Source organism: Pteropus alecto, unplaced genomic scaffold (assembly GCF_000325575.1).
Source record: "Pteropus alecto unplaced genomic scaffold, ASM32557v1 scaffold38, whole genome shotgun sequence".
NCBI lineage: Eukaryota > Metazoa > Chordata > Mammalia > Chiroptera > Pteropodidae > Pteropus > Pteropus alecto.
The window spans coordinates 7,799,696-7,822,241 of NW_006442512.1; the positions used below are offsets into that span (position 1 = coordinate 7,799,696).

The 22,546-nt window shown below is 33.9% G+C and overlaps 1 protein-coding gene across 1 annotated transcript in view; it reads left to right on the forward strand.

Moving 5' to 3' along the window:
* Positions 1-22,546, forward strand: part of MDGA2 (MAM domain containing glycosylphosphatidylinositol anchor 2) — an 813,395-nt gene that overhangs the window by 100,377 nt on the left and 690,472 nt on the right. The gene's annotated exons all lie outside the window — the stretch shown is intronic.

The window sequence follows — 22,546 nt, forward strand, 5'->3', positions numbered from 1 at the left end:
GGCAGACAACACTTACTGTAACAAAGGCAGAAAACTCATCAGAATGGACAAAGGTGTGCATATATATGTTCTCCCTGAAGACAGAGACTAATTGTAAAATTCACTACCTAAGGGACTGTTTTCTTTTTTCAATTCACATAATTTATTTCCGACATTCAGAGATGCTTACTCATTATTTTTGGAATCTTGACAGTTGTTCTTCATTTTGTTTAGATACAAATAATGTACACCCCCAGAAAACTGCATGATGGATGAATCAGTCATTTTCAGTAAAATTTTTTTATTGAAAATATAGCTTCCTCCGGATGCTTGGTCGAAATCAAAACTGGTATTATACCAATCAAGGCTTAAAATTTGAGAATATCAAAGTGAGCTTATTTTTCCTTACCCCTCTTACCCCTGCCACAGATCTTTTAAAACCGGAATTGGAAATTCTTTGAAGAATAATGTTATTTTTAGAAAATGTTACACTTTCATCTACAGGCATAGATGGGAATAGTTAGAGTCTTCACTCAACTTCACTCTTGTTTTCTCGTGGTACGGGAATCATGGCCTCTCATATATTATCAGTCATGCCTTCTTTCTGAACTACTCCCCAGTTAACTTCATTTTCATTGTCAACCATCCCACAGGATTCTATTTTAAAAAATAATTCATGACGACTCATCTTATTTTTATGAAACTAGACTATTCAGACTGATATTTCAGTTATGTGAGATAAGTGAAAGAATTTTAATTAAAAATGTGGATAATCCAAAAAAATCAATTTACTTGGCTTACAAATCTGTATGTAACTCTTTTATATGACAGTGTGTGTGGAGAGGTGAGTTCTGCATGTACAAGCTCAGGTAAGCCAAATCAAAATGTGTAAAAGATCACACACAAATTCTCTCTCTCTCTCCCTCTCCCTCTCCCACACCACCCCCCCGCCCCCACAGATAGAGTGCCCTGCAACTGGTGCTCATTACATTGTGCAGACTGGTTCCCATACCAACCAGTTGCTCAAAGAGCGTTAAAGTGACTATCTCGGACCCCGGGTTAAGCATACTGCTTCCTAACAAACAGATCTTTTATTCTGTTTGTTAGGAAGCAGTATGCTTAACCATTATAGCCATAATGCCTGATATAGAACACGGCACAGAATAGGTACTTAGTAAATGTTTGTTGAATGAATGAATGAACTAATAAATGGATTTAGTTTGACACGATGTAACATTTGTGAATAATTGACTCTGACTTGAAATTTTGAAAGATTATTCAAGTTTTCTAGCAGTGTATCTGCCCATTCATCCTTCCTCCACCACCCCAACCTGCACAGGTGAAAGAAATGTCATCTTTCCTCTGGTTTTTAAAGGCTTATTGTGGAAAGGTCTTTTCTCACCATTGATTTCTGAGTCTGGACTATCAGGAAATTTTAGAGCCATTAAGACTTCAAGTGAGAGACACTAAACCAAACTTATTGACATTATTTTATAGATTATGCACGTCATGTGATTTTTTTTTCCAGCAATAAGGTGACAAACCAATATCTGAAATGTCCCTAATCATATTAGGACGTTTATAATCACTTAAATACTAAAATGTGTCCATCCTTAAATTTTTGTGACTATTACTGACATTTGATATGTAAATCTTTCATTGTGATGCCTTTTTTGTTCCTATTTTACCACTGTGTGTTATGTACCTACTTTGGACAAAACAATGAGTTATGTTCTCTGGGGAATAGAAAGATTTGGAATACATGATCTTCCCTTCCCAAGGAAGCTGTACCATTGTGCAGAGTTTGTTGAGGCTGGCATCAGAACATGTGGCATTTACTATGCCTATGCACCTTTGGATTATCCACTTGATCTCCCAGAGGCTTAGTTTTCCTTTTTGGTGCAATGGGGGTAATTTGCAGATCACAGAGTTATTATATGGATATATATATTTTTTTAATGTGGAAATTTTTACAAACTATAAATCACCACATTAAAAAAATATTAAATGTCCCAGAGAAGCTTAGAAAAGGAGAGAAAGTATTATGTACCCATAAAGTGCTTTACTTTTTGGTGTTGTAAAAGTATCTTAGAGATGTAATATTAATAATAGCAAGTATTTTGGGGGCATATATTATATGCCAGGCACTATTCATTTTCAACGTAAACAATGTCTCCAAAACTCTATGAAGTTAGGACTGTTATTGTCTATCTGTACTGTGAAGCTTAAGATCAGAGGCTGTAAAAACTTGAATAATTTGACAGGGGGCTCCTAGTAGAGAAATGGGGATTCAAACCTAGGTAGTCTAGTTTTACTGCTGTTCTCAAGGTGATGGAATTTTAGAAAATGAGAGTTTACTTCTGGCTATACTCAAAAAATGACCTTTTAAAATCCAGCCTTGGAAAATATGTAAAATTCTAGCAGTGGAGATGAAATTCTGACAGGGCTTTGCCTACTCAGGATGTTGTGTGAGTGAAGCCTTAGAGGTGGGAAAACATTGAGTAGGGTTTGGAATGACTGGGAAGTTGTCGGAGGAGAAGTGCAGAAGGAATGAATTATAGGTTCTGATAGTTGGGTTAGGTCAGACTGTAGAGTCTTAAATGTCAGTGAATGGAGCTTGTATTTGATTTAATGGGTAAAACAGAGTCCAATAACCTGTGCTGCGTGTCACTTGCAATGACAGAACCAACTTCAAAGCCAGAGATAGGGCACCGCCTAAGGACCAGTACTGGAAAACAGGAGTGAGCTTACCCACAAGAATGCAGCCAAAGAGAAAGCAGAACTGGGAGTCAGGAAGCAGGTATCTAGAGGGAAGTCATCCAACAAGAGTAACTACAAGAAGCTGAGCCCAAGGGAGGGTCTAATTTCAGAAACGTCAAGATGCAAAGGATAGAAAAACTTCAAGCTCAAACTTTCAACATTTGCAGTGTGTTTGTAGAGTTACTGCTTGCTCTCAGTGATGAGTGGGAAGAATGAAGGAGTTCTGGGATTTACAAATTTAATTGACATAGAAAAGAGGGTAAATGATAGTTGTGTTTGTGGAATATTAATGTGAATGTAGGATATGAAATGGATCGAAGACATTCGGGTTAGAAGGAGAAGTTTAAAAAGAAACCTGGCAAAGTTTTGGCAAACCAAGTTATTTTATTGCGAGAGATGAAGAAGAGATAGTGACTCTCATTTTCACTGGAGCATTATTGCTTTTTCCTTTTTTAGGAAAAAAAAGTCTCTTACAATGTAGAAATAATAATTTTTAAAAACTTCTTAAAACATTTTGGTGATGGATTAATACTTACATTCCTACTTCCAAGCCTTCCTTCTGAAGATACTAGTGTCAGACTTCCCTATGTGTCTATTAGCTCTATTTTATGTCCAGTTCCATCGGTCTCTCTTACACACAACTTACAAACTCTCCTCGGCCCTACACCCCTAGTTTTCATGAGCATGAAACTTCAATGACTGAGAATGTTGTAGCACTGACGAATTAAAAACAGTGGAAAATCCTAATTCTGGTGCTAGTGCAAGCTAGTTGTATGACCGCAGTTAACAATATTAGAGAGATATTTGCCTCCAATTTGCCAATTTAAGCCGAAGAAAGAATTGACAACCCCCCTTTTTCATTCAGCGAGAACATACACAATATTAAGCCTATCTCTTGCTGCCAGCCTGTGCTTCGGCAAAGGCGACAGTCCTGTTGTAATAATCTCCTTTCTACAACATTTATAGGACATAATTCAGCATTCAAAATGTTGTTTGTAGCAGAGTTGAACTTATTTACTTGTGTAGATTTGGCCTTATTCTTTAATTCTACTGGAAGAAATTAGAAAAGAGAAATATGAGAACAAGGAAAAGAGTGTTAAAATAGATAATGCCATAGCAGCCTGTGGCAAATAACTTTTGGCCTCACTTTCCACATCAATAAAAGAAAGGAACTGAAGAAGTGATTGCTAAGGCCACTTCCAAATGATAACTTCTAAGGTCCTGTATTTGAATGTAACCAAAGGGCCCTGAGGTAGTGGATTAGGGTAGAAAGAGTTCAGTTTCAACCAATGACTCATAAGTGAAATGGAAAACTATTTTTTTTTTTTATTTTTAAAATTAGAAGATTGTATGAGCTCATTATTAAAATGCCTAACATTTAAAAATTATTTATCATGAATATAGTTAGAGAAACAAAGATTTATTAGAAAATACTGGTAATAAAATTAGCCCGGTCCTTGGAAACTTTCCCAAGAAATCATTAACATCTTAGCCATTCAGTACACCTGTATATGTACATCTTCATCCATCTGGGGTAATTTAGTTCTCATGTTGCTGGGGTGGTCTATGAATACATGATGATTTTTCATTTTTTTTTCCCATTCCTTTGAGCCTATGTTTCTGTTCTTATACACAAACATAGTAAAAACAAACAAACAAACATATTTCAAAAACCAGTCTTCAAACTTATTTTTTTTCTAGCAGCAGAATTCCCATCTATATCTCTGTTTTTTCTGTGAAATAAAATACAAACTACTAGGTGTGCGATATACTCATCATCAGTCAGGTGGCAAATGTGGAGAACAGCTCAGAGAAAGGAACTCAGCCCAAATCAATAACACCTGTAATGGAACTCCCACGCTGAAACCAGGACACAGGCATCCGGGGAATCAAATGCTCTTCCATAATGGAGAGTGATTTCAACAACTGAACACTCATCTAAAGTAAATGGATTTCTTAAATGATAACTGAAAAAAAGAAAAAAAGGAAAAAAATAGGAGGAAGGGTCAAAACAGCAAAACCCAAGCTAAAGAATATAGAACTGTCATATCTTGAACTGAAAATGAACAGAATGTTTGGTTTCATCTGTGAACTTGCCATTAGGAAAGTGTAGAGTATTTACATATTATCTTCATTATTAATAAATATTTATTAAACACCTAATATGTAGAAAACATTGCAAAGTTTCATAGATGCAATAAAGTATAAGATAATATATATTCTCATATGCCATGAAGAGGTAATTTACAATTCTGAAAGTCTTTGGGTGACTGCAGATCAATGTCCAATGAGACAGTTAGAAAAATTATGTGGAAGATATTACACTTGAATTAGTCCTTCAGATAACTTAAATTCTAATAATATGAGGTTGTCAAAATAAATTAATTTGTGTGTATTCAATGGACTAGAATAATACTATTAATTATTGAGTTATAATTATCAAAATAATAAAATTATTGAATAGCTACCAGAGGTTCCAGCTGACCATAATATACTAGTAGAATTCCAGACATCTTTATGTCTCATCACCATAGTTAAGAAACATTTATTAGGTGTGTCACCCATTTTTTATGTTATAAGGGAGTATGAACACAATAGAAAAAAACATGTAGCCATTAGAGAATTCATGTTCTAATGGGAAATGTTAGGTAGGTCATGATAATAAAAATCACACACAAAATAGTATGTCAGATGATAAGTATATTGACAAAAATAAAGCAATGAGATGGCATAAAGAGTGCCAGGGAAAAGGTTAGCACTGCATTTTAAAGTAAGATGTTAAGAGAAGGTCTCACTGAGAGGATAGTATCTGAGCAAAGATGTGAACTGGGTGAGGAGCCAGCAGATATCTGAGGGAAGAGAAATCCATGAGGAAGCAAAGTAAGTACAAAGAGCTTGCTTAGCGTTTTGAGGTTTAGAAAGGAGCCAAATGCAGAGTGAAAAAGGTTGAGTTGTAAAAAAATTTAGTTTTTTTTGGAAGTCATTGCAAAAAATTTGACTGTTATTCTGAGTGAAACTGATCACATCTCATAATTTCCACCCCATCTACATGGGTCCAAGCTGCCATCATCCTCCCCCTTTAAAAAAATAAGAGGAAAAAAAAAGTTTGGTCAAAAATGTACCTCCAAATGAAATGGTTGAGTAGATAGTTGGATAGTCAAGCCTGGAATTCAAAGGAGAGATCCAGACTAGAGAAATACATTTGGGAGTAATCAGTCAGAAATGGTATTTAAGGCTATTACCTAGATAAGATCTCTGGTAGCCTGTGTGCTTATTCAGTAGTAAAGGTAAAGGGCTGATCCTGGAGACACTATAATATATAGGGTCACTGAAATGAGATAAAAGCAAAGGAGATTAAGGTGGAATGGCCAGAGGGGAAGAAAACTAGGAGAGCTGAAGTCTTGAAATATTATTTTAGTCTAATTTAAAAATAAAATCCAAATGATCATAATTGATTTTAAATGAAGTATGCATTCTTATAATAATAAAGACAGATCATATTGGGAAAGTAAGAATGGGAAATGATGTGTACCTCATAAGCATTCCATAAAAAGGTAGAAACTTTTAGTTTGTTTGTTTTGTTTTCCAATATGTTGGAGAGTAGATAGAAACATGTAATGTTAAGGGAAATTTGGCTTGAGTCTAGTTATCGCTTTCTATTTTGTGTCTCAATTCTTAGGAGCTGCTAGATTGTTAAATACAGAAAACACATGATATGCAGAAATCTCTCAATTAGAGATTAATAAAAGATTAAATTGGGGGAAGGGTTAGAATTATTACAATGAGATGCCAAGGACACTCTCTTTTTAAATAAAATGGCATCAAGGTGTTCCATGGAGACTCAGAGGAACAATATGTATGTATTTAGGTGGAGCGTGACCAAGTGAGAACATCACAGCATTTAGCTTGAACTGCAGCTGCATGCTGTTTTGATAGAAACAGAAAAGCATAGAAAGCAAAAATGTTTATCCCCAGGCAAAGAGCAGGCTCAGTGATTTCTGAGCTGGCAATCAGAAATCAGTCTAATAAGTTAAAGGCTGGTCTTTGATAAAAGACAAAAAGAAAACCACCTACCTAAGCAGTTTGGAGGCAGAATTTAGAGCTTTGTATGTTTTGAAATATTTTTCGAATCAAAACAAATATTTACTTCTAAAACATATTAACTAATTATCAAATATATAGTTTTAGTTTAGTTTGGAAGATGTCATATTATGCTTAATTTCTTAATAAACTTGTTTTGATTTGTGTCTTTATTTAAAATGTTATGTATTTTCTTAAATTAGTATTAAACATGCATGTTTCTCATTTCACCATGACTGTGAAAACACTCCAAGAACAAAAATGAGTGAGATTCTATTTGTACTTTAAAAAGACTGGGATAGCGTGCCTCCTCGATGCTCCATAGGGACCTATACAGCAAGGAGGCCAAGACTTGGCTTGGAAAGGATAAGGATTCTGAAAGAGACTCTACTGGCCTCTCAGTGTGTACTTTGGGCCAATATCTGAGATTTAAATTCATTGAGGGAGTGTTTTCTTTATATGTTATCTGGTTATCAAAAATGAGATTACCTAAGGCAAAATTCAATATAACTTGTAACAGAGAAAAAAACATTGTCCCTTCTGGTGATGCTCATGAAATTCCAGGAATTCTGCTCTGCTGCTGAATGCAAGGCTAGAATCTATTTACAGAAACACAATCTCATGAAGACTACGGTGAGGCAGGAATATGGTCATATTATTTGTTCTCAGAACAATGGTTAAAAATGAAAAAAAAAAATAATGAATGCATCATGTACTGACTTATGTGACCTATAAGAATTACTGTGATTTTGTTCTTTTTTCATCAAGTTGTCAGTTTTATGCGTGAGTTCTTTGGAGGTGCTATAGACACAGATTTAATATCAAGTCCACAGTCTCTGAAATATCAATGGTAGTAATAGCAGTTTTCTATTTATACAGTGTGTCTTTTATGTGCTCAGTGCTCTTGATTCTGAATAAAGTGGTGAAAGTATTAACATATCGAGGTGGTTTGCCAAACACAATGTACTGTATTTTATAGCCATAGCCACCAACATGGGGGCGGGGTATCATAATTTTCTGATTATAAAATTCTATGTAGTCTTTAATTCTTCATTTAGAAATAGTCACTAAATAGCTTTGAAAAAAAAATTATAAAATCAAATCTACTAGAGTATGAGTCTGGGTAGCCAGAAGTGGGAATCATTAGTCAAATTAGGAAAGTCAGCAAGAGTTGCTGATTTATAGTTACAAGTTCTAGTTGTAATATGTTGAGGTCAGAAGAACATCAAGGAAGTGATACCTAGTGAGAAGTTGAAAATATATGCTAATAATTTACAAGTGAGTTTAGGAGTTGAGAGATAGATTTAGGAGATGGTAGTTATATCAGGTTGGGCTGCCATAACAAAATACCACAGACTGGGTATCTTATTTTCTTAGTTCTGGAGTCTACAATTCTAAGATCAAGGTGCCAGCCATTGTCTGTTTCTTGGGAGAGTTATTTTCCTAGCTTATAGATGGCTGCCTTCTCATTTCGTGCTCACATGTCCTTTCCCCAATACTTATGTATGGTAAGAAAGAGCTCTCTGCTGTTCCTTCTTATAAGGACACTTACATCCTATTGGAACAGAGCTCCATCCATATGTCCTATTTAACTTTAATTACATCCTTAAAATCCCTGTCTTCAAAGACAGTCATGTTGGGAGTCAGGGCCTCAACATATAAATTTGAGGTGATAACAATTAAGTCCATAACAGTATCTAAAGCCAAGGAGTAGGTGAAATCACTGATACTTTAAATATAAGGAAATAAGACTCAAAAGAGATGTCTGATAGTCAAGAATAATGAGAACTAAAAAAAGCCACTGACTCTAGATATTAAACTGTCATTATGAGAGAAGTACTTCTGGAATGGCAAATAAGGACTTCCAAAAAAATCTGCTAGTTTATTTTTGAAAAGAGAGAGAGCAAATACTAGTAAAAACTGTCAATATGACATTTTTCAGAAACCTGGAAATCAATCTAAGACTTTCAACAACCCAGAAAGTATTTATTCAAGAAAGATCATACATAAGAACAGAGAGCTTTGTGGTATTTTTTTCTCTATATTCCTCTCCCTCTCTCTAGCTCTATAGTAGCTATTGAAACCATCAGCTTCCTGAACACAGCAGCTATGATCCAGCAATCATGCTCCTAGTATTTACCCAAAGGAGTTAAAACTTATTTCCACACAAAAACCTGCACATAGATGTTTATAGAAACTTTATCCATAATTGCCAAAAGATGGAAGCATCCAAGATGTCCTTCTGTAGGTGAATGGATGACTTGTGGTACATGTAGACAACAGAATATTATTCAGTGCTAAAAAAGAAGTAAGCTATCAGGCAATGGAAATACATGAAGGAAATTTAAATACATATTACTAAGTGAAAGAAGCCAATTTGAAAAGGGTATCTACTATATGATTCCAACTATATGACTTTCAGGAAAAGGAAACTATGGAAACAGTAAAGAAGATCCATGGTTGCCAGTGGCTATAAAGGAACAGAGAGGGGATGAATAAATAGAGCACAGAGGATTTTTAGGAAAGTGAAAATATTCTGTTTGAAACTGTAGTAATGGACACGTGTCATTACACATTTGTTCAAACCCATAGAATGTACTACGCCAAGAGTGAATCCTAACGTAAACTATGGATGTGGGGTGATTATGATGTGTTAGTATAGATGTGTTAATAATATATGATGTGTTAATAAGATCATCAACTTTAACAAATATACTACTTTTGTGAGGTATTTGTTAATAATAAGAAAGAGAATGAATGTGTGGGGGCTAGGGATATATGAGAAATCTCAGTACCTTCCTCTTGATTTTGATGTGAACCTAAAACTGCTTTAAAAAATAGTCTTAAAAAAATCTTCATGCCCATTGAATTGTCACATTTGACCTTCCTGGGTGACACCTGGCAAAACCCATCCATAAAGCCTTTCTTTATTTTATTTGACTCAGAGCTCACTCAGTGAGGAAAGCTCTATCACTAAGGATTTTTTTTGAAAAAAAAAAAAAAAAATCAGGTGGACAAAACCAGAGGCTGATTAAAATCTTAAATAAAACAAAACAAAACTGGGAAATGAGAAATGCATAGAGGTTATGAAAATCTCTTCCATATTACTGGGGATATAGAAGTCCACAGCCACTTGTAGGGCTGTGTGCATGTCTAGGAAGGAATTCAATGAGCTTTAATTTCTTCTAGTTGACTTTGAAGATTTGCAAAACAGGAAGTGAGGACTAAGACAGAGTTTTAAAATGCTGGAGTTTGTAAGGCATACCTCCAACACACTTACAGAGCTCCCCCTCTAAACTTTAAAAACTTATTGGTTCAATGCACTTAAGGAACTCTCTGAGCAATCATTGGCTGTTCAGTCAGCTAAGTAGAAACTTCAATGGCTACACATAGCAAAGAATACAGACTTTGCAGAATTAGTCTAGGAGATTCATTAAACAAATAATAGCAATAACAAAGTATGAAGATGGAAGATCTGATTTCATAAATTGTACAGTTTCAATTGAAAAAAATATGACATATAGAAGGAAACAGAAAACACACACACACACATACACACACACTCAAATGAAACTCCTTAAGGAAGCCCAGATAACGAGCTCATTAGAGAAAGCCTTTAAATAAGCAATTCAAAATACACTCATCAAACTAGAGGAAATCATGTCTTACAAACTGAAGGAAAATATGAGAATGGTGTGTCACTAAATAAGGAATATCAATAAAGAGGTAAAATTTAAAAAAAATAACCAACTAGAAAATCTTAAGTCGAAAGTATAATAATTAACATGAGAAATTCATTACAGGGCTCAACAGCAGATTTGAGCTGGCAGAAGAAGTAATGTGCAAACTTAATGATAGGCAAATTTAGATTATCCAGTCTGAGGAATATAAAGAAAAGATAAAAATGAACAGAGCCTCAGAAACCTGTTGGACACCATCAGTGTCCCAAGATATACATAATGGGAGTCCTATAAGGAGAGGAGAAAGGGGCAGAAATAGTATTTGAAGAAACGATAGCCAAAAATCCCTCAAATTGGATGAAAAACATTAATCTCCACACTTACTCTAAGTAGGAGAAACTCAAAGAAATCTATATGTAGATACATCATAGTTCAACTTAAACACCCCAACTGAAAACACCTCATATCACATATAAGGGATTCTTAATAAATTAACAGCTGACTCAATAGGAACCATGGAAGCCAGAGTACAGTGGAGTTGCATAAAGAGCTCAAAGAAAATATTGTCAACCAAGAATTCTATATCCAAACGTCCTTTAAAAATAAGGAGAAATTAAGAAATTTCCAGATAAACAAATTGAGAGAATTTGTCAATAGTAGACATTCTGTACAAGAAATATAGAGTCTTCTAGGCTGAAATAAAAGTACACTGGACAGTGTACTTTTCATTTCTCCAAATCCATATGAAGAAATAAAAAGCACAGATAAAGGTAACTACATATTTGCATATAAAAGACAGTATGAATATATTTTTGTTTGTAACTCTTTAAAAGACAAATACATAAAGCTATACTTCAAAGCTGTATTGATGGATTTATAAAATATAAAAATGCAATTTATATTACAGTAATAACAAAGCAAACAGAGCTATATTGGAGCAAAGTTTTTGCATACTGTAGAATTCAGTTGATGTTAATTCTAACTATTCTAACTAAATGGCTTTAGGTTAAGATGTCAATTGTGAACTCCAAGGCAACCACTGAGAAAATTATTCAAAAAACATAGTTAAAGACCATTAAGGAAATTAAAATAGTAGATTACATAATACATAACAACACAAAAGAAGGAAATAATAGAAGAAATGAGGAAGAAAAAGATAAAATATATAAAAATAAAGAACAAAATAAAAGATGTAAGTATGATCTTACTGGTAATTATAGTAAATGTAAATTGATTAAAATAATACAATTAAAACTAAAAATTGAAAAATAAATCACAAAGGGAATTAGAAAGTGCTATAGATAAATACAGTAAGATAAGACATACCAAAATATATTGGATGATGCTAAGATTCCCTCTTTGTCAATGGCTTCTAATAGTTTTAAGCAATACTTTTAGGGTAATTTATAGCAATAATATAAAAAAATCTAAAATCAATTACCCTTTACTTAATAAATCAGAAAAAGAAGAGCAGACTAAACTCTAAATAAATATTAGAATGGAAATAAAGAAATAAGAAATAGAAAAACAATAGGAACATCAACAAAACCAAAAGTTGTTTCTTTAAAAAGATCAACAAAATTGGTAAATCTTTAGGTTGACCAAGAAAAAAAAAAAGTTCAAATTAATAAAGCAAGGAATGAAAAAAGGGACATCTCTATCAACTTTAAAGGGGTTATAAAAGATTAATTTTATGTTATGTAAATTATATCTATTAAAGCTTTATTTTAAAATATCATTAGACCTTTTGCTAAAAAGATGATAAAAGAGAAAAAAAAAGTTGCAGAGTTTGAGATCAAATTGATAAAATATTTTAAGAACTATTTCTGTAAATGAAAAGAAAAGGGCAGTGAAATTTAAGAGAGTAAAGAAATCATTGATAAGTCCTGTGAGAACTGAAATATTTGCAGGTAGAAGGGAAAAAATTTAAGGAGAAATAGAAAATATAAGTAAATGGCTGTACCACTATTAACAATTTTTATCTATAAATTCTGAATGGGGATTAAAAAAATTTCCTAAAATGAATAACCATTCTTTTAGATCTTTAGAGCTGTTGATATCACCCATACATGTACCATAAATAAAGTGAATTGAAGTTTGATTTTTGTTTCCTTGTTTATTTTTAACTCCAGTTCATTTGCCCGGATCACATTTGCTTTATGAACTTGGAACTAGGAATGTGATTGTGACCAATAATTGAACAAAGATCACTGACCCATGTAATCATTTAACTAGTTTTCCTATTATCATTTTTAATGAATATATAAATCTATTTTTATTAAGAATATGCCATTCATAATATATCACAATATATAAACGCAATGTTTATTCTCAGACATGAATCTTCATTTAAAAAGGACTATTGTTGTGTTTTCTCATTTTAAACCACGAATGATTATATACTCATATCAATGGATAGTAATAGCAACAATATGTAACACTCAGTGGTTAGTGCATTCTTTCTTCAATGAGAAGTATTTTAGATTAATCATTTTAATAATACCAACTGCATGCAATGTAGAGTTATAAATTATATACATTTACAAATACTCAACTAATACTTAAAGAATTTAAGTAACTTGTTCATGGTCACACCAGGAGCAAGCACAGCGCCACATCTTAAATTGAAGACTTTTTACTCCAGAACCCTAATTTGAACTTTGAAAGAATTTTATAAAGCAGTAACCGACTTTCATGTTTTCACCTTGATGAACCTGGAAATGTCAATTAGCTATGAAAATATCCTTTCTCTCCCAACTACAACCAGTTTTTCTCCTGCTGTCATCTTTTCCAACTCCTACCCTCCTTCTCCATATTCTCTTTCCTGGGTGGAAACTCATAAGAGCATCTGGGAAAAGAGGAAGATGAGGAAGTTAAAGAGAGCAAATTCCTATAGTCTCCTCATTCAGTTGTCAATTCTTTTGAGCACCAATAAAGTCATCCAAAGTGGAGGTACAAGGCTGAAAAGACAAGGGCTGGTGTTCAAAAGTTTCACAATCTGTAATTAATGTAGTCAGCAATTGTTGACTGCAGTTTCGTCCATGTCATCTACTGCCTTTTATTATAGCCCTGTCCCTCTGCTGTCCTGAAATTCCTGGAGTATAATGAACCCAATTTTTCTCTAAAACATAGCTGTCTTAATTTGTTCTCTAATGTACAAAACGTACTATAACAATTTATGCATTATTTAGCTTCCACTATCTTATCAATAAAGAAAAAATTAAGTTAGGACTAAAATGGAGGTGTTTTATGTATTAGATATCCTGTTCATAATTAATGTGTGAGACACCACCATTAAAAATTTAAAGGCCTAAGTACATGCTTCAGGAAAATATAACTTGGGGACGGTGTGTAAAAACAACTTTCCTTTGTGTCATGGAGGATAAATAATCTTATTCAACATAAAAGTTTGAAATAAAATTGAGAACTTTGACATTAATTTATTTAATTTATCACGTGCCTAAAATGATTTTGGTACTGTTCTAGATATTAGGACTTAAAATGAACAAGATTTAAGACCCTGATGTAAAGTACAGCATAGGGTATATATCTGTCTAATATATAGGGTGTATTTTATATATATTAGACAGATATATATATATATATATATGTGTGTGTGCATTGTACATATAATCTTTAATTTTAAGATATATCTAATATATGTTATTAGATATATATATACACATACCTTTATACATACATTAAGTATATATATTTTGGGATTATATATTCAGAAGCAAATATTGCATAAAATCAGTGCACATTATTGATTGATGAAATATCACATTTTCCAAGCTTTTCCCACTATAGCCACCTGATACACTTTAATGCTTTCTGCCACAACTTTCCCAGCATACCCAGTTATATGCTGCTGTCAGACTGATGTGGTTAATTTTCATTTCTTGTCTTTGCTAGTTTGTCCTCACTGTTAAGCTCTTATTTTGTATGAACCATATTTTCCAAGTTCATATTAAAAGGAATTTTCTATGTAATTTTTTTTCACATCATTGTAATCTCTCCTCTTTTGAATGATTATAGAATTTTATTGTATTTATGTCAGTGTGTTAATATACCATCTAGAGTAATAATTTTGTTATTCTGTTAAACCCATCATTTCACCATCATACTGGTCATTTAAAAGCAGGGATTGTGTTTTAAACATCTAAATATTCCCTCAAAGTGCTTAGCAGGGCACTGTATATTTAAGAGAACACTTGAAATACGGTCTGTTCATAAATTAGGTTACAATAATCCCAGAAAAACATCTTAGTAAATTCACATGTTTTTAAAATCATTCACCATTTACTTGATGGACACAGCTTTCCAGTACTGCCCCTTCACTAGCTTCTTTATTTCTGTTTGTAGTACACTGCTGTACCTGAGGCTGCTTCTGTTTTTTCTTATTATCATTATTAAATACGCAATGTAAGGATCCAAGCAGGTTTCTTTTGACCATGACAGAGTTGTTAAATGTCATTGATTGACACCACAGATTTGAAATGCATTTTAAGGAAGAAAGCCTTGTTGGCAGAGAGTCATCCGTGTGAATAATACATCATAAGAAGCACCCTGTATAGTTTTCATTGGCTTTTGGTATGTACAGACCTTTAATCTATGGCTTTCACTCTTGTTTAAAATGTATACCAAATCATGAACACGTTCCTTTTTGAAAAATAAAATGTATCCGGCACATGATCCCTGCCCCTTTCTCTAATCTTTTCTAATCTATAAAAACATGAGATGTTTTCAAACCAAATATTGAGTCTATCTGACTGCAAAATGGAGATTTCCTCTTTAAATAAAAGTGTGTGTTGATGGATTTTATGCTGTGCAGTTTAAATTGCTTTCCAACTATTGAATATGGACACTTTAATACATTTCGAACTTAGCCATCAGCTTTTAGTGGCATTGGCCTTCCTACTTTGTTCTTTTATTGCACAAATATTATTATTAAATGCAGCCAACAGATGATTTAGGATTAATTCATGGATATGAAACTCATTTGTCACAGAATTTGACAGATTTTTACAATACTAGTACAAGGCCAAAGTTTTTGATTTAAATATTGAATTCGATAATGTGTAGTTCGATAATAAAAAAGAGTTAAAATCAATTTTAGTTAGCACAGATCACATAGATCATTATTTTGTACCTACCTCTTTTCCGTTGGTAAATTAGACTAAACTTAGAAAAGGTTGGTTTACCTTTAAAAATAAATCCAACCCGAACCTGCAGATCTCTAGTGATCTAAAGTAGTTATAGGGATCACTTCTTTCATACAGGCCTTGTGGTGTCACTCTCATAGTACCTTTATTTCTCTGTACAGGTTTGGTCCCATTTGATAACCTTTGAATTCTCTCATACAGATTGGGTGGGAGAAATGGTCTGACTGGCTTTGTTAATTAGTATCACCTCTGATGGGAAGAAAGAGTCCTAATACTTCGGAGGTTATTAGCCTGCTGATTTAGGATTCTGGACCTATCAGTGAAGATACCTCTGTACAACAAACAAACCAACAGCATGAGAGGAAAGCAAACATAAATTAACAAATAGCTTAGCACTCGATGTACAAGGAGGCATCTTAGCTTGTGGGAGATACTAGGTTTGGCAGATGTGATTGACATATCTAGTGTCCCCGTTCATTCAGAACTGGATTTGAAGTGGCAGTGATTAGTTCACATTGATCTTTTGGTCAATTAAAAAACATGTGCCATTTAGGAAGTACATTTTTTATTCCAGTTGTTAGCCCATGATTACATGTTTGAAATATACAAATCGTACATTTTATATCCAGAAAGCAAGTTAATAAAGGCCACTCTAATCTGCTAATGGTTTTGTAAAAATAAAGGTGCTTAATTAAACCCTTAGTCTTATAACTGGCTTTCTCATCGGTGATAATAATCCCAGCATTTAGTCCATGCCATACTTTCTATGATCTTTATATTTCAAATGCACTGACAGTATCTTTAATTCTTTTGAACATATTTGGTATTAGAAATTAATGTAACCGATCTTAAACCTTTAAGATATTCCTGAGGAGTAGTGAAGAAGTTTAGCTAAATGTTTCACGGTAAATATAATGAAAATATTCTGGATTAAACAAAGTTAATCAGGTTTGTTTACCACAAGTTTTCGCAGAACCTTTATATGTTAATGTACTCTTGCAGAGAGGGTAAATAAACTTCCCTCTCCTCATTTTTTTATCATAAAATTTTACTGGACTAGTACTGTGGAGTATTCATTTTGCCAATTTCAGTGCTTAATATCTTACATAGCACCTTTCAAACACATCTACCTTGATGATTTATAGAATTTTATGGAGTCTGGTAGCTAGATTAAATGATTTACAACTATAACTCTAGCAGAATGCATGAGTGAACTCAAGATATTTTTGAATTATCTGAGTAAATTCATTTGAAGTGGCAAGAATAAGGGTCATTAACTTATTAACCATCGGGAAAAACTGGAAAATTGATGGTGTCACCTATTCTGAAGTTATATTCCATTCACTGTTTTGGACCATGCCTTTGTCCTTAACTCTCTTAATTCAGAGTATTAACACCTTAGCTGACTTTCCCTTGCATCAGGGTTAGCGCTACTCTCTACTTGACCATCTTAATGCATTAAGGTTAAATTATAATCACCCATGACATAGTGAGCTTTGTGTCTAAGGTGATTTGTCATAATTTCATAATTAAAATTAGTAATTATATTATTTTCTGCATCTTTTTACACATTTCTACTTCCCATGCATTGCTTTTTATAATCGGAAAAATAAAATAAGTTTATTCATCTATTTTCTAATACAGCACAAAGCATGCCACATTTTTGTGTTAACCTGCTATCAATATCCAGAAATTAGCTGATAATAAAACATACAAGAAAAATAAAGTTGCATTTTTATAACATTTCAGAAATTTTGTCTCAAAAAAATTTTTAATCTAATTTAATTGATTGATTTTTATTCCAGCTGACTTATGGATAAAGAACAATTTTTCTTAAACTTTTTTCCTCAGCACGAATTTACTGTTTTAAACCCTAAATGATGTTATTATGTTTTCACCTAGGAATGATTTTAAATGCTGTCCCTCTTTAAATTTACCATAGTCTAAAGGCAACTGATGTCTCTGAATTTACAAGGAAGAAAAGAAAGCTCAAAGAACATGAACTAGACCAGTTTTAATCAACCTCTAACTTCTCTTGTGAGCTAGCAGGCTAATCAAATGTCCTTCCCAGAGGTTTTTACAAAACCCATGGAAAGTTGCTACATACATATCTTTTTAGAAGTAAACGTGAGTTTTTAAATGTCTGTTAAAGGCATAACAAAAAAGAGATTATCCCTTTCATGAACTCTTAGGTAGAAGCAACTATTTTGCTGAAAATAAATATCATGGCTCTATAAAATACTTTCCTTTCAATTATTTATAACGACCATGTAGTCACACTACCATAGAACAGAAGTAGTGCTTTAAGACTATCATATCCATTATTTTGCCTCCAACAAGAGCTACTGGGAAACACAATAATTACATGTTTTTTCAGTTCTCCTTATTTCTCTCTCTGCCCCCCTCCCCCTTCCCTCCTTTCTTTCTTCCTTCCTTAATCCCTCCCTCCTTTCCTCTCATTAGGATGAGGAAATGAGAGATGATAATGAAATGAGAGAATAGCTCAGTTAACCAGAATATTATATGGCAAAATGAGGTACTAGTGATGGGTATGTGACTTTTTTAGGAAGACAAGCCTTGAGTTATTCTCCCTATCCAGCGAAGATGGATTCAGGCACATCAGGGGAAGAACAGCCAGAAGCCTGGGTTACAACTCAAGGATAATATTAGGAAGTGATAAGCTTGAGAACAAAATGGTGTAGTTTCCAAGGAAACTCAAACACTGTAAGTAAATTAGAGATTGGGGATGTAGAAATTTATCCAAGTTCTCATAACAATCAAGTGGTAGAGCTATAATTGAACTTTTCAAAATTCCAAAGCAGAAGTTTCTTCTGAAAATTTACTTTGTGTAGGATATTAGCAGAAAAGAAACAATGATGCCTTTATGGGAGGAAAGTTTATTTGATAAGAGAGAGGATTAAAACATTAAAAGTTTGAACATAAGTACAGGAAGCATAAATTTAGAAATCAAACATGGAATTTTCATAATGCGCCAGCAAGGAAATATCACAGGGCCTCCTAATGGCTGTAGCCACATTCTGACTCCAGACATGTTTTGTTTGTTTTGCAAAGTGTTTTGGTTTCTTTTTGTTCTTAAATCGGATTAGTATTTATATTTATAAACTAGGAGATTATACCCAAAAGTCTTTCTTTCTTGCCTCTTTTGAAAAGTCTGAAAATGGCAAGGCTCAGTTCTTATTCCTGTGCAGCCATAATTTTCAGTAAAGTTGATGAATAGTTACTCCCTTCAGACAAGAGATGCATTCTTCACTTTGCTGCGGGACTCACCTCAGCCTGCTCCAGTCATTTATATTACCTGCTTGGCATATGTAGGCATTTGAGTTTTTCAACTCCTAAAGAGTGAGAAATAATTGGATCTTAGATTGTAGAATAAAACTCACTCCACATATATTAGTTGATCATCAAGCATGTGCCAGGTACTGATCTCAGACCTACAATGTAGTTCAGGGAAGAAACCAGAGAAGTTTCTTCATGGAAATTACACTCTAATATGCATTGTAGACAATAACCAATATAAACACCTAAAATACATGGTGCTACTGAAAAAAATAAAACAGAAAAGAGGACAGGAAATATTACTTGATTGCCATTTTAAATAGGATAGTTGTAGAGTCTTATTGAGAAAGTGACATTTACATAAGAACCTTAAAAAAAAAAATGAGTGAACAGTTCCTGTGGCTCTTTGAAGAATAGTGTTCCAGGCAGAGGGAAAAATTAAGGGCAGATGCCCTGAATGGATTTGATGTGTGTTAAAAGAACCTTAAAGAGGCTGAGGTGCAGGGTAGAGAATGAGATACATGGAGTGGATCAGTGGGAAAGGTAACAAGGGTTAGGATAAGAAATGTCTTATGGATTGTTAGCACCCCAAATTTTACTCTTAGTATGAACTGTATGATTGTAAATGTTAGGTCCTAAAGGAATTGAGTTTATGCTAAACATGCTCCTGAAGCTGAATGTGATTTGCCTTATCTAAATATTCCCCAGTTCTCTGAAATCCAAGTAAAGTTAACCTGTGCCCATTGAAGTACCTAGATACTGCATGGCAATAGATTGTTTGGAAGAAAGGGTACAGGTAAGACCAAAAGGTAAGTAAATCAGAATGATCAGATGCTAAGGTCTTTGTAGAGAGTAAATTTTATTCTCTTTTAATTGTTGAGTAATGCTCCAGTTATTGATTCGTTGCCTTTAGGCTCCAAATCCACCCTTCATTACCTGCTCTACTGTAGTTAAGTTAGACTCTTTAAGCATTTTTCCTTTGTAATGAGCTCAAAATTAAGCTTTGTCAGGAGAAGGCACTAAAGCAACATTGCCAGAGGAAGGGCATTTCCCTCACCCATCCCAATGTGAATCTTTTTTGTTTCTTGCTTCTATTGCAAGGATTCTGGTGGGTGTGTGGGAACTTGCGGTCGTTCCCTGCGTCAGCCACGCACCAGAACGTGCAGTCTGATGCACCACCTTACTGTGGCTCTCCCAGTGAGATACCACATAAAGCATGTCTCTTGCTGTTCTCGTGAGCAGGCTCTGGTGCCCTGACTCCTTTTGTGTGCCCACCTGTCAACCTTGTCCTGCCTTTACCGCAAAGTGTATTTACCACCTGCCTCGCAATCGTAGACCAGCTCTGGTCTGAACAACTCTGTGAACTTCTGCAAAAGATCTGAGTTCCAGACTTGGAGAGGCTTCCTCATCTGTCTAATTTGTACTTTCTTTGGATACTGTCCCTCAGCTCTAGAGTTTTTTCTAGATTTCTTGCTACACCTTTATAGTTAATTGATATTTATTTTGTAATTCTTTGTTATTTCATAATTTAAATATTTACTTTTTCTTTTCTCTGTATACTTCTTGGTATTCAACTTTGCCTGTTCAAATCTTGGTATGGTTTCCGGTTCCTGATTGAACCCCGAGTGATACAGGTGGTAAGAGCGAAAAATTCATTTTGACACTCACAGACACGTGTTTATTTTTTCAGTATTCTCAAGAACACGTCAAGTCGAAGTACGCAGCCATAGTGTCACCTGAGTTGCAATTTTTTCAGAGAACTCAAGAGTGTGACTCGCATGGCAGGTGGGGTAAGAGAGAGAACTGACAGAAATTCGAAGCACTCTTGAATAACAAAAGTGGATTAATAAAGAATAGAAAGATGTGGTTTATTCAGGGCCTTGCATATTTATTGACCAATTTTTACACACAAAGCAACTGATACTCTGAAACTTTCAGTGATCCATTTATTCAATATATAGATTTATTGAGCACCAATTACGTGCCGACACCAGATAAATGCTGAGAAATTTCTATGATAATCACAGAGTAGATAGGGAATTTTTAACCTTTCAAATAACTTAAGAGTTCTAGTAGCGGGGGTCAGGTGGAGGAGTGGGGGTAGTGGTAGGGAGAGAGAGAAAGAGAAAGAGAGAGAAGAAAAGGAATATACACATACACACATAATCACATCCTGCTGTGGTAAGACTTATGATGGAGGTGACAGAGTAGAAGGGTAAAAGGAAGGTCCAATATGTCTGTCATAGAGAGAGATGTTCCATGTGTGACCAATCCTTCCATTAAGGACCCTAATCTAGAGATATTGCATTGTTATCTTTATGAATAATACTAAACCTCAACAAGAAAGGTAATTTCTCAGACCACTTAGTTTTTTACAAGACTTAGACACTTTGACTTACCACTTACTTTTCTAGAGCAATAATTTACTGAATCACTTGGTAGTTGAGTAATAAAGTCAACTTCTTAGATGCTCCTCAACACTCATGGAATAATTCATTGACCAGATTCTAATTGTAGAAAAAAAAATTCACAAATTTGAAATACCATGCCAATCAATCAAACTTTAATAAAAACATTACTGCAGAAAAAGCTCCCAATAATTTTATTTCATTAATAAGCCATGTATATACAGGGCATATATTTGCATATGGTTAAAATGTGCTTGCGCAGATTCAAAATATCATATCTTTATTTAACTACTGCCTTTTAAAAATAATTAGTACCTAAAACAGTCTAGCATAATTTAAATTGCAAATAGAAAAACACGAAGGACCTATTTATTTGAATCTGTATTGTCTTAAACATTAGTGCTGGTGACAGTTTTTTCATTTAACAATATTTTTTTCTTAGCATATAAATAATACATTAGAATATAAAACTACCCACCTGTGCTGTACATGGTTATTATTCATTATGCTGTCCTTGGGAAGTCTGGTTCCTCAGTATTTATTAGTATGAACTCATTGAGTTGTTTTAATCCTTGAGGAATATGTTGAAATCTTAATCCTGTTCTTTTGAGACTCAGTGAACCCTAGAATTAATGTAGTAAGCTGAAATAGGGGGAAGTTTAAACCATAATTCTTTGGCACAGAATCAATGGATCTGTTCCATTGTAAACAAAGGTTGGTTTAGTCAAATTAACCATCTGTCTCTGATGAATTTAAACAGCAATGTGTCATATTTTAGTACGGTAACAAGCTTTTGCTTATTTTTAAGTTTTCTTTCTTGTCTTTTCTTTCTTTCTTTCTTTCTTTTTTTTTAAGGGAGAGGACATATCAATGGATAATAGCAGGTCCCAGGTTTCTTGTTCAGATTAATTCTTGAATTGCATAGTAGCATTCCCTCTTCCATGTCAACAGCTGGTGCAATTTTCTATGGTTACACATTAGAAGAAATTTCCATTTCTAGATTCCACAGTCCTTAAATTCTTCCACAGTCACTTGACCTCTTTTCAAAGTCTTTTTTCTTCTTGGATTAACTGGTTAAATCTGCCTTTCTTTCATGGAGTGGTCTGTAAGCTTTAATTATACGCTTAGAGTTAGTCCCATCCTTAACTTTTGAATAGACAGCAAGAAGGTGTGTACT